This window comes from Choristoneura fumiferana, chromosome 22 (genome assembly GCF_025370935.1).
Source record: "Choristoneura fumiferana chromosome 22, NRCan_CFum_1, whole genome shotgun sequence".
NCBI classification, from domain to species: Eukaryota; Metazoa; Arthropoda; class Insecta; order Lepidoptera; family Tortricidae; genus Choristoneura; species Choristoneura fumiferana.
In genome coordinates, this window is record NC_133493.1 from 13,805,632 (window position 1) to 13,819,398 (window position 13,767).

At 36.0% G+C, this 13,767-nt stretch overlaps 1 protein-coding gene and 1 non-coding gene across 4 annotated transcripts in view; both read right to left on the minus strand.

Moving 5' to 3' along the window:
* The window catches only part of LOC141440520 (uncharacterized), a 103,265-nt gene that overhangs the window by 47,381 nt on the left and 42,117 nt on the right, over positions 1-13,767 (minus strand). For all 3 annotated transcript variants that reach the window (XM_074105059.1, XM_074105056.1, XM_074105058.1), the window contains exon 2: positions 9,716-9,742. The gene's annotated coding sequence lies outside the window, so the exon portion shown is untranslated. The remainder of the gene's footprint in view (positions 1-9,715; positions 9,743-13,767) is intronic.
* On the minus strand, positions 10,080-10,152 carry TRNAM-CAU (transfer RNA methionine (anticodon CAU)). Its single transcript has one exon. It is a non-coding gene; the product is annotated as a tRNA-Met (tRNA).

Sequence of the window (13,767 nt, forward strand, 5' to 3'; positions counted from 1 at the left end):
AGAGATTCTGCTTGTTATGTAAAATGCTAGCCGTGGAAACAACGGTGGTTTTAGCAAGACACCCGCTTTGGGCGCGGTTCTATGCCACTCGTATGGTATGTTGCTAAATTTTTTTGAAGCTTCATCTTCTTTCGATGTACAAATATTCTGGGAGCTGGGCTGGTAGAGTTTATTTTTATAGTTCTCAACTGAACGTTCTAGATTGTTTTGAATTACAATATTTAAAATATCCTCTTATCCGCGGGTTCACGGTGGATACAGGCCGCTTCCAACCGAAGCAACTGGAGGTCCATGGGGGAGGCATTCGTAATACTGTGCACTTCCTACGGCAGTTATGATGATGATTATCTCCTTAAGTTTCAAATCACACTATATATATTATCTGGCTTGTATTTTTTTGTTTATCTGTGTATCGTTTTAAGTACTAAGTGAAGCAAAGCCATTCTATTAAAATTCAAGTCGCTAATGATCATCGCTGACAACTAAATGTGTAGCCAAGTGCTGATACGCCCTCTTTTCTTGGTCAATTAAACTTATCTCCAATTCACAGTCACACAAACAAATCACCGTCGCAAATCTAAGATAAAAGTGAAAGATTCCCAAGCACTTAGGCATGGTGCAGATCGATTCCAAGTAAAACCATAAAACATAATCAGTATGCTTTCTACAGATCCAAGATTGGCGAGACAATAGTGGTCGATAGCATCAACTAGTGCAATTAAATGTGGCATTGTTTGTTGGTAATGGAATGGCAGGATATAGACCAAGTGTAAATGGGGTACTTCACTTGTTTTCTAACAAGAATAACAGGCATTTGAATGAAACATAAACGCATAATCGCGTTTGGCAACTTTACTTCTTTAATTGTCGATTGATGCAAAGTTTCCAAGGTGACTCTTGTTTAGTTTGATTTGTTGATCAGAGCATCCGATATAAACATACATTATAAAAAAAAAACCTTACGTCAAATTTTAAGAACTACTACCAAAATTTTAGGCATGAAGATAGCGACCTTGGAGAGGACATAAGTTTTTTTTTTATAAAGGCAGCCATGAGAGACGACCAGTAGTGAATTGACACGGGTGGATGATGATGCCAATGATGAATTAACACAAGAAACACTGAAAGTATTCAAAGCGCAAGAATCGAGTTTACATTTTAGACTTTATCTTTGAATTACAAATCGAATAACAATACCAAATCAATCAATTAACGGCTCACTTAACCAATATCAGATTTTGCAAGATGAAAATTACGATGCTGATTCTGCGATGGTGATGAAAATCACTGTACTCCTTTTCTGTATTTCTGATAGTTAGATCTGTGTGGTATACGTATTGAACTGATTTATGTGATAGTGAAGGAGGGCGCGTAATTCAAGACGATATAGGTATTGTAGTAGTTGCTGTGCATGAGTAGGAAAAGAAGAGCATGATGAAAAAAAGTCGTCGTTCATTGAAATGGTCCTCCGCAAAGTAACACCGGAAACAATTAATTACAGTGAAATGCTTGTTATTATTGTTAATAAATCGCTGTTCTATATTTAAATCAATCTAATCAATTTCCGAGTTAAATCAAAACATCTTCATGATTATGATTATGTATGTAACATTAATTGGACATGAGACATAACATGATTGATATGTATTTAATCATTTTAAGCGTTAACCAGGAAGTTTCTACTGGACATATCAAATACACTCTCGTCTAACTGAAACTCCACGACCTTGCATTTTAACCGCTTGATTGAACCAAAACACAATCACCAAGTTAAATGTTTAACGAGACTTTCCTTTGATTTAATGTAACACGACGTTAATTTCGATTAACAAGTTTTCCATTAGAAATTTTCTATAACCTCTCCGAGCGCGTGTAGTAAATAAATTATATATTTACAAGCCTTTCTCAATAAATACTAGAAACACAGTTTGTTAACAAAATTACCGTAAATTTTGTCTATGTGTGTGGGACAGACATAAGTGTATTTGCACGCGTTTTAGTCCGCCACAAGCTTTTTGTAGACAGTACTTTTTGTTTATTTTACATGTGTTGTCATAATCATATCCGTACCACAAGCCAATCCGATCACTAGAAGTATTTAATAATAATTAACTGTCAGAATGAAGAACGTACTGTTAGTTAGACCAAAGGTCAATGTATGGAATGCTACATTTCCTGATCCACTGCACAGCATCACCTGCTCAACATAAGTAGGTAATTTATAAGCATGAGGAGGAATATGTAATCTTGGAATTGGCGTGAATTTAACTTTAGGTACTGACAGACTTACAAGTCCACGTAAATTATAACATCGTACGTATTCATAACTCCGTATTGTGGGATCGCTAGCTTACAGATTTTCGTCATTAGTGGATGACAGAAACCTTGCAAAATTTCACGCTCCTGCTGCCAGTAAAAGGCTGTTTTGGATGTCACTAAGATAAGATAAGATAAGACTTTATTTTTCAAAACACAGGCACCACAAACCGAAAACACATAAACATCAACGTACACATAACCAGATCGTGAAAAACAAATGGAAAACAAGTAAAACTGTTGAATAAAACTGGATTATGTATGAAAGCCATGTCTTCAGTCAGCTTCTTTAAAAAACTATTATACAAAATAATCTTTATTGAACACCTCAAATAGTACAATGAATTATAACAAAAAAATAACAGAAATAGTGCACCTATGTAAACCAGATTCCGAATACATTAGAAGAAAACAGAATTAAGTACAAACTTAAAACAATCATTCATCATTCGTTTTAATGACAATCTAAAGGACAGAGACAGGTTCAAGCATATAATATTACGAAATAAATCATAACAAGAAAGCGTTGTCATGTTGCAGGAAAATGCAACTACTATTGATAATGATATCGATCTAATTTACACATATGAATTCGAATCCAAAACTAAATTGACAGATCATCTATTGTTCTTATCCCCACGCAAGAAATAAACTGCGAAATAATTAATCAAGTTAATAACTAGCCCTGAGGAGAAAGTATGTCACGGTTTCTCAGTTAAATTGTGATGCAAAACAAAATCCAAGTAAATGTATTCATAGACCTTCTTGGGTATAAATCAGGTTGTCATAAACAATAATTTATCAATAGTTGCCAAAGAAAACATTGGCGGTTGGCAACTGCCACTGTCCTGCGGCTGGTTGACACTTTGATTTGTCGGTTGCTTTATTGACAAAGTAACATGTCTATTATATCCGTGTTACTTGGCACTTACAGAATGAAAAATGTAGCGTGTGAGAAGTTAGAATCTATTTGTTAACGCTGCGGCTGTCATCGCAATAGTTAATACGGTTCAAAAATGCATTAGTACTTTTGGTCTGAGAGAAGAAGTTGACTGTCGTAACTGCACCATGACAATTATTTTATTTGTACTATAACCCCGTAGTCTAGAACAGCAGGGCTACCACAAAATTCAAAAATCGAGTGAGAGGGACGGTAAGATACGAATTCGATTTTCGAATTTCGTAGTAGCCCTGCTGTATTATACAGATGTAGTGCATAATGGTCTTAAACCGTATTTTATCAGAAAAAAGAAATGTATTTATCGTGCTCTCTGAACCAGTATTAGTAGCCATCGTACAGCCGTACATTTTTCATTTTCTCATTTGACTAATAAATTAAGATCCATATTAATTAATTTGAAAAAGTCACTAATTGAATAAAATAATTGATTGTTACTTCGGGTGCCGTCGTACTAGGCATCTATAAAAGTTGTCTTCCAATCCAAGCAAAGATCACTAAAATCGCATTATCTTCTTTCCTTTCAACCTTGTAGCTCGAATCAATCCCAAGCCAAAATTGGTCCTATACATAAAGACTACGATATCTTTTAGTTCAACAACAGTGGTTGTGTAATGAATGAAAGTGCAGGTGCCACGCCCTGTAAGCGGGACAAGAATCGCAATAAGAATTGTGGTATCAACCGCGTCCGTGAGTGATCGAGTATGTAACCTACATAGAATTGCCATAAGCTTAGTACGTTTTTGTATTGACAAGATAAAGAGGCCATTTCTGATTGTTATAACCGCCACTCCGGCGTTTATGATAGGTACGTCGGTAAATATGCAAAACGAAGTCGTAGGCAAGGATCAGTCAATAACACACATCCTTCAGGAAGTCGGGTAAAAAATATATTTTTTTCACTCAATATTCAATATGTTGCTTTGCGTGTTAATAAAATGTACTTTTAAACTAAAATACCCTTACCCTACCCTACCCTTACCCTTAGATTAAGACCATTGTATCCACACTTAAAGCGAATAAATGAATATATGAATAACGACTGGCAACTTCTAGCAACAACTAAACAAGTTCATTAAATATTAGTTTATTTCATAAATAGCCACTAAAATTTAAATTTAGGCAAGGTTTTCAAAGTTTTTTTGAGGGGGAGTATTTTGTATTATTGGTATTAACTATATTATTAACGGCGTCAGATGTTCGGGAGAGGTTTCATTCTTTTTCCAAGTTCTTGACACGAATCATTTTAAGCATGTATGTACCTGCTACGAACTATGTGCGATCTTAAGTAGGTGTTTAATTATCAACAATGAGATGCGACCTACGCTAACTCGCCAAGGTCGCGTTTCGCAAATGCAAGCGAAGCCGTGACGCAACACTTGTCTAAGCGGAGTTAAAGACGCCTCTGTAAGCGACCAATATTTAAACAACATTAGGCTTGTTTGGAAATGATATTTGCGACACGTTCTAGTTATGACAAACATGTACTAAGTAGGTTTCACTTGGGTAATAATCTGTTCGTTACATGAAAATCTGCAATTCCAGGAAGGTAAAAGCAGATATTTTTTAAACAGGAACTATGATATTATTCTCATTCTTATCAAGAGCTTATATTGAATCCTAAAAAGAAAAGAAGTGATTTTCATATAATAAGCAGAAATTTGTGAATTAAATCTTTCATTTTTAAAGTTCCGTACCAAAATTGGCAAAAACGGAATCATTTTTAGATTATATTGTTGTTAATTTGTCTGCCTGTCTGTTTGTCCGTCCGTCAGTCAGTCAAGATCCACTTTTTCAACTTTCGACGCAAAAAGAGGGGTGTTATAAGTTTGACCGCTATGTGTATCTGTCTGTCTGTCTGTGGCACCATAGCTCTTAACCGGGTGGACCGATTTGAATGCGGTTTTTGTATTTGAAATCATGTTTTCTAGCAATAGTTCTTAGATATGTTTCATCAAAATCGGTTCGGCCGTTTTTGAGATATTGAACTTTGAAGTGACAAAGTCGGGAGTTTTACAACTTTTTGTTGGTTAGGTTATCAGGGAAATTAATATCAATTACTCATCTTGTAAACACATGAAGCTATAAACTGCCAGTTGTCCTCACTGTTGTCCTAGAATCTTGTGGTTTGAACCATTTTGAACTTAACACTACCAATAAGAAAAGTTTTATTATATATGAATCAGGGATGCACTGATTGCGGCCCACGGGCCACATGTGGCCCGCTGTAGATATACATGCGGCACGTCAGCGACCTAATAGAGATAACGAAAACCTAAGCCTATGATAATTTCAGTTGTGTTATTTGCTGCGGCCCACCTCAAGCGCATAATCTGTCCGACTGGCCCCTGGTCCGAATAAGTCTATGCATCCCTGATCTAAATGATCTCACAATGTGTGTATTTTATTTAGGGGAGGGTATCTGTTAACACTGAATAATCATAGATACCTACAATACGGTCAAGGACTTTAATTCATGAGCCATCATGGAACCTTTTCAAAGGAAAAGTCATTACGATTTTCCTTGTTAATTAATGCGATCTCACTGACGTTTAATAGCTCCATGGTGGCTAATGAATTAGTCATTGACCGTACTTTGTAAGAAACTCTTTGCGTGCGAGTTTGACTCTTTCTTGGTCCGTTTATTTGTCTATGTTATTTTTGAAATATTTCCGCGCCAATAAGCTTAATGGCTCATTGGACATGAGCTGATTATCACCATGCTTTTCGTTTTTTTGACAAACCATGAAATCAGTTGTAACACTCATTACTCCAGTAAAACCCTTCAGTTTGATTGCACAATCGAAATTGATAGAATCGCCTCTTACAAGCGAAGAAAGGGCAGAAATAATTGGAGCATGAGTTTCGGTAGCCATGGTATTTTGTGAATCGGTGCTCTTATAGAAGTCAAGGAAATATTGAATGTGACAGTCACGACCAATTTACAAAATTACCACATTCCTGTCGTAATCGTCATAGAACCTTCACCATGTCTTCTATATATACTTGTACTATGTCTAAAACCAGAAACTCGTAAACACGCGTTTTCCTATAAATAAGACAAAGTTAAATTGATGTTTCCGAGATGCACGAAATAAATAGTCAAAACAAATAACGACTACTAATAATAACAATTAATATTGGCAATTTAAAGAAATAAACAGTTTACATTTTTATTAATTACTCGAAATACTATTAAAAAAAGATTGGCTGGAAATTATTCAAGGATCTAGTTAATTCTAGATCATACTTTTGTTCATTATTAATTCGATGAATAAACAAACACTTAAAATTGTGCTAAGAGGCTACTTAAAAGACCTAAATGTTGAATTCACACTATGCATGTTTTTAACTGTATAGATAGTGCAAAAGTGTTGTAGATAGCAAAGCATACTTCAAAGAGGTTTTATAACTCAAATAAGACTTATCCTATGCTTCATGTAGGTATTTTCCCAAAGCACTCACTTCACGCTAATAAAGATAACTTTATGTTATGGCCAGGCCAGTGCATGTAGGTAAATACTTCAGCTGGTAATTTGGAGAGTATCATTTCATCTCACTGCCATATTATTTTACCCGTATTTCCAGCCCCTCTTGCGACAAGATATAATGCCACCAGCACCATAAAAAGACAGATGATGTACTCAGACCAAGAACGCGTAAAGAAATTATAAATTGCAACCTACTTGACGACTTAACAGTGAAAAGTTGATATCGCCAAAACGCCGGGTGGTCGAAGCACCGTTGACGGCTACTTTTTGTACTTAATCGAAAGTACATCGTTGGTTATGATGTCGGTGCAATAATAACTAGAAGGAACGATCGTAAAAGAAATGTCGAAAAAGGAAAGAGTGTTAAATATCGTGTAGAATCCATAGAAAAGTTGAAATCGTAGTAATAATTAATAGAGACTATGACTTTTCGTAGATTCTTAACTCTTGTCTCTTATCCTTCAAATGGCTGGCTATACATACAATTCTCTTCTTCCTTTGTTAATAACCTTGACGTGCTAACATTGCAAATTCAAAGCCAAATATTTTTATCTGCAACATTTATGTATAAAAAATGTTAAACATGCTAACGACAAGTGCAAAACACGATAAATAAGATCAAAAGCAAGGTTCCTAAGACCTTAAAACCATTTAGCACTTCAAACAGCCGCAATGAGTAAAACAGATTGCCCGTATTGTCATAACTCTAGCGCTCGCGATCGCATTCGCTATCTCTTTTTACCTGGTATGCATACCGTGTATCAGAAAGAAGCAGTAGTGAAATCGTGTTTCCAAATGCATTAGACAATAAGGTCTCAGGCCCTATACCACGAAGTGCAAAATTCGAACTTCGTATCTTACCGTCCCGCTGACGCTTATATTATTTAATACGAGAGTGAAAAGGACGGAACGATACGATCTTCGATTTTTGAATTTCATAGTAACCCCCTTGATCGGCGCATGCACATTGGCATTAAGTCACGTCCCGGTCAATGCCGCGCACATGACTTGTCGTTAAATGTGTCAAACATGATTCGTCAGCTTGGTAGAGCTTTTTACTGCGTCAGTATTATTCGTTGGTGTATTGAAGAATCCGCAACAAAGGGACCAATTACGAGTACGTCCATTGATTATAATATATCAAATGAGCTAATACCATAATATACAATCCGGAATCTTGCACAAGGTTCTACCACCCTAAATCTAATCGTCCTTCATAGTAATGTAAAGATTATATTATATTATATTATATTATAATAATACTATTTATTTTATATTACTTTGCAGAAATTTATATCAATAAATATGATATTTCTACCTTGCTTCTTCAATACTAACCACGTCCCACAGCTATGTATGTGCAACACATTCATGTTACAATGCATTTAATGTGGTGCATGCTTAGTAGCCAAAAAGGAATGTAATAAAATTGTAATTTATTTTTATACGTTTATCGGTCGCTAATTATGTCGGGCAACGTTGGTTTTAAATTTGTTTTTAAATAAGTCTAAACTTTTTACGAGACTTCCCGAAGGAGGGTTATTTAACAAAGGAAACAACAATAAGTACCTAAGTACTTAACTTTCTTTGCAATAAAATATGCACATATTCATACAATGTTATGCAATTATATTTAAATATAAATAACCTGGCAACAATTAAGTTACACAATAGTAAAAAACGAGAATTATTATTTTAACACTTTTTCATTTAAATACGTCACGTAACAATTACGGTACTTTCACGTTATAATCATGTTTAATTGTGAATTTTAATGTTATTTAATTAGTTGGTTTACTTTCGAAAACAAATACGGATGTGTTTTGGACTTGAATATTGTAGGCTCGGCTTTTAAAATAACTTTCCCAATTATATGTATTTTCAAACATAATTTTGCATGAAGAATAAATTAAATATGGTATATGTGAATATAGGAAAGCATTCGTCAAATATAACTACAAAAAGGAATAGAATAAAGTAAACCAAAATCAAACCATCATTGAAAATGTGTAGACATTAGTATTCGAAACACGAAGTTCGTATCATACCGTCCCTCTCGCTCTCGTATTAAATAGTATAAGTGTCAAAGGGACCGCACGACACGAACTTCGAGTTTCGAGTTTCGTGGTAGCCCAGCTGTATCTCGGTATAAAAAAAGCTTTAATTAAAATTTGTTTAAATGCTGTAGGTACAGTTCGTACTACTATCTGCTACAGTGGAGCGTGTAAAAAAAATCTGGCACGTCCTACCGACCCTAGAGACAGATTCATAATTAGATATTTAAGCGCGCTTTGTTGTATCATATGTTGTTGCTGGTGACTGTACAACTACTAAAGTATAAATAAACACCAAGTAAAAACTAGACTTTTAATAAATTTCTCTAGAGATTAAATCACGATAATAATCTTCACATTTATATTTCATAGAAAGTTTTCCTTTACCGTTGAACTCTTAAAAAAAATCAAAGATCCGAAGCACAATCTGCGCGGCCTTACGGTGACCTTAAGAGGTTTACATAATGCCGTCATTGTTTGACCAGTACACCTTATTTGCACCTGTTATACAACAAAACAAACGATGCTGAAAGCTGTTCCCTTGTAATAAGATCCTAGGATAAGAAACTGAGCGGTAAAACGGATTTTAAGAAAATACCAACGGATTTACAGTTGTTAAACTTGAAAACAAACGATTTGGGACCTTAAGCTGTATGAAATAAAATGCAGGCGTTTGCTTTTTTTCTGCTTTGCTGTGTCGGTAAAGAGTTATTACCAAACGTGTAAGTACATCCGTTTATAAATTTCGTTTAAGATGGCCTATCGATAACGGAATGATAGCTTTATGTTTACAAGACAAGAAAAATAATGATCACATAATTCAATTGAATTTTAAACGATTAAATATCATTTCTCACTAAAAAATAAATAATAAAATAAAAACAAAAGTTACTTACAACGTTCTGAATGTCACTCGTCAAAACCTGAAACAATAAGTAATAATTAGCACAAGTTCATCTACCCGTCAAAAGGTGGCGTTGTAATCAATCAAAGGGAAACTCCTTTCACTGTTTCTCATTACTATTAGAGAACGTAAACAATTACGCATAGCGCTAAGCTTGAATGTGGGCTGACTGGAATAGCAGGTCCTCATTGTTTAGAAGTTTAAATGAAGATTAACATATTGCTTGCGTGCGATTTTGTAATAAACGCTTAGTGCGTATAAATCGTTTGCGACATTTTGTTCAGAAGCAAAAGTAGCAGAACTAGTTTCTTGGCCTTGTCAGTTTCTAGAAAAAAATAAAAAAAAGCAAAAAGATATGCCCCGGGTGAGGATCGAACTCACGACCTTAAGATTATGAGACTTACGCGCTGCCTACTGCGCTACCGAGGCTGGTGATTCACTGTGCAAAATAGGTCACCACATTCGGCGTTCCTAGTAACATAAAATCTGCATTTATTTTTACTTACAAAAAGTTTTCATTCAGATTGTGAAAACAAATTTAGGGGCTGTTTCACCATCCATTGATTAGTGTTAACTGGCGGTTAGGTGTGATGCCGTCTCTATTTGTTTTGTTCGAATAGACGGAGACGGCATCACATTTAACCGTCAGTTAACGCTAATCAATAGATGGTGAAACAGCCTCTTAATGTTTTGTTTGACTAGTTAAATACGCAAGAATTCATTCTGCCCCGCACCCAGCATGCCAATAGTTTCTGAGTTACGGCAGATGAGACAAGCAAACACACGCGTAACTACTTTCACTTAATTACCGCGCACTTATCGTCTGTGGGAAGCGACTTACATACAAACAATCTGTTACTATGTCGGTATTAATTTAGTACATACCTACATAAAAGTACTAGTAAGTACTTAATTTTTTTTTATAAATAAACATCTAGGTCACTTTGTTTCTAGTTTGAGGTAACAAGTTCGATGTGAGAACTTGTATTTTTGAGATTTACAGTAGGATAGTAGTCACCAAGTCATGTTGGCCTAGTGTTTTGACCTATGGCCTTACATGTAGAGGATCGCGGGTTCGAATCCGGTTCAAGGTTTGATTATTAAACAATTTACACATTTTTACCCCCCGACGCAGAGGTGGTTTTATATTTGACGCCAATGTCTGTCTCCCTGTGTCATCGTAACTCTCAAACGGATGGACCGATTTCGATGTGATTTTTTACGTGAAAAATGAGCTTCCTTGCGATGGTTATTTTATGTTTGCTAAAAATCGGTTCAGCCGTTTTTGTGATACTGAACTTTAAAATTATAATGACGAGGAGTTTCCAACTTTTCTGTGGCTTATAGGTTAATGCATAATGGAGTATCCAAGCATTAAAACATCTAAAGAAAAAACACATTTTAGGCTTCTTCATCCCAGCCTATATACGTCCCACTGCTGGGCTCAGGCCTCCTCTCAGAACAAGAGGGCTTGGGCAATATAGTTCTCCCGCGGGCCCAGTGCGGATTGGGAACTTCACACACACCATTGAATTGCTTCGCAGGTTTGTGCAGGTTTCCTCACGATGTTTTCCTTCACCGCAAAGCTCGTGGTAAATTTCAAATGTAATTCCGCACTTGAATTTCGAAAAACTCAGAGTGCGAGCCGGGGTTTGAACCCACACCGTACGATGCTTGAGAGGCAATAGGTCAAACCACTAGGCCACCACGTTTAGGTATTTTTAGGCTTATTAGCGCTTAATATCATCATCATCATCTCAGCCGTAGGACGTCCACTGTCGGTCATAGGCCTCCCCCATAGACCTCCAGTCGCTTTGGTTGGCAGCGGCCTGCATCCACCGTGCACGTCCATCTCGTTGGTGGACGTCCTACGCTGCGCTTGCCGCGCGGTCTCCACTCGAAAACTTTTTGGCCCCAACGGCCATCTATTCTCCGTGCTATATGGCCGGCCTATTTCCACTTCAACAAGCTATAATCTTAATATACATATGTAAGTAGGAACATATGATAGATATAGGTAAGTAGGTTGTTTTATCTAAAAACGATTGAAAAATGTCACACAAACACAGCCCATATAAAGGATTAATTAAAAATTGTTCGCTTAACCACAGATAACACATAATATCTATAGTAGCATGACAGAATATAGATAATAGTACAAATCTGTACTATTGCGGATACCTAGTATAAGTATCGTTTATCCTAGGGAGCCCTCGCGTACACCTACTTAATAAAGGACCAATTAAGACTAAGTACCTATAACGGCCGAATGTACTTTATAAAAGTACAAATTGTTAATTGAATAAAGAATTTTAAGAAATCCAAAATAACATAGCTGGTGAACCACGTCTAGGTCTTAAGTACTATGTCTGTTAAAAAAACCTAGGACTCAGGAGGATATAGGTATAGGGCTGATTAATTTTTATATGAGCAAAATTTTCATAATTTTTTGTTTGCCTTCAAGTCGAGTTATACATATAAGTACATATGTGCACACTAAGTATACAGCAGATCGACATCTTCCGACGATGATAATGATGATGAAACGTCTAAGTGCCCGCTAAAAGTGACAGCGGCCATAAAACATTACCAAATATTAGTTCACTTGCGTACGCGCATGTTTTCTCCTAGGAAAGCATGAAATCAATGACTCACGGCAAATCTATGCAAATTGCACGCCTTTTGTTTTTAGAAACTGGCAAGTGCGAGCGAGATTGTGTTAATATGGGATCCTCATTGGAGTTTTACCACTCTACGCCGTGTTGTTTTTGATTTCTGTTAACTTGAAGAGAACATTCAGCAGGACAAATGAAGGTAATTTCTTCAAGACATTAGCGGCCCAACTGTTACTGTTTAAGAGATAATCAAGAATTAAGATAATTATGCGCAGTACAAACACAGTTCTTAATTTATGACGTTTATTTAATGTGTGCAATGAAGTGGTAATGTAAGCGTTTTTAATTAACATACCTACCTATTTATTTAGCAAACCAAAAAGTGAGTATTAAGAAGTCTCGTTTTAAGGGATAAATTCCAAAAATAAAATTAAAATAACTAAAAGAAATTTAAGAAATAAATCATCATCATTTGCACTGTTAAGCTTAGATAAATTATTTTTAATTTAATTTTCTACTAGCGCTTTAAGCCTGCGATACAGAGTTTTCTAGTAACTCTAGTGCAGGATAACGTGTTACATAGAATTTTGTAAAACATTGTATTTATTGTTATTTTGTACTGCAAATTATTGAATAAATTATCTTATCTTATCTTATCATCATCTTCATCATCATCCCAGCCTATATACGTCCCACTGCCGGGCACAGACCTCTCAGAACAAGAGGGCTTCGGTGAAGGAAAAATCGTGAGGAAACCTGCACGAACCTGCGAAGCGATTCAACGGTGCGTGCGAAGTTCCCAAGTAATAAATAATAATAATCAATACTTAGCTTTTTTAATAGCTTAGTAACTTATCATCTGAATCATCAAGTCCTCAGGAGAGAACGTCAGAAATTGCGCCCAAGTTTAATGACACCCGAATTAGAAATGGCAGAAAAAATCGTCTTCACTTTAATGATGCCGGGTGCTGTCATTAAATCATTATATCATTAAGACGCCGCGCGTGTGGGTGCCAAAGTGTTGTATAATTGCCGTGGTTGGATTCCGCACCACGCTATTTTTACCCAACGGTCCGGAGAAGGGTTATATTTTTCACGTGTGTACAGTCGCCATCAGATGATATATATCTATCTACCTACTTATCGTAGCGAGCAAAGTACTCAAATATTTCGGAGCAGCATTACATTTAAATAAATTCCTACACTAAATGAAATTTATGTAGGTACGCGCCTAACTTCTGAACACTGCCCCAAATTAGATTAAGCATTTTTTTGTGCTGTTATTGTCAGGACAAGGTTTGTGTTAAACAAAATAAAACGGGGGCGATGCCGCGGGCAACAGCTAGTTTGTCTAAATATAAGAGCGGCGACTTTTCAGTAAATTCGGAACGAGCTAAATTATCTGAAAGCACAATGCGTCAAATGTACT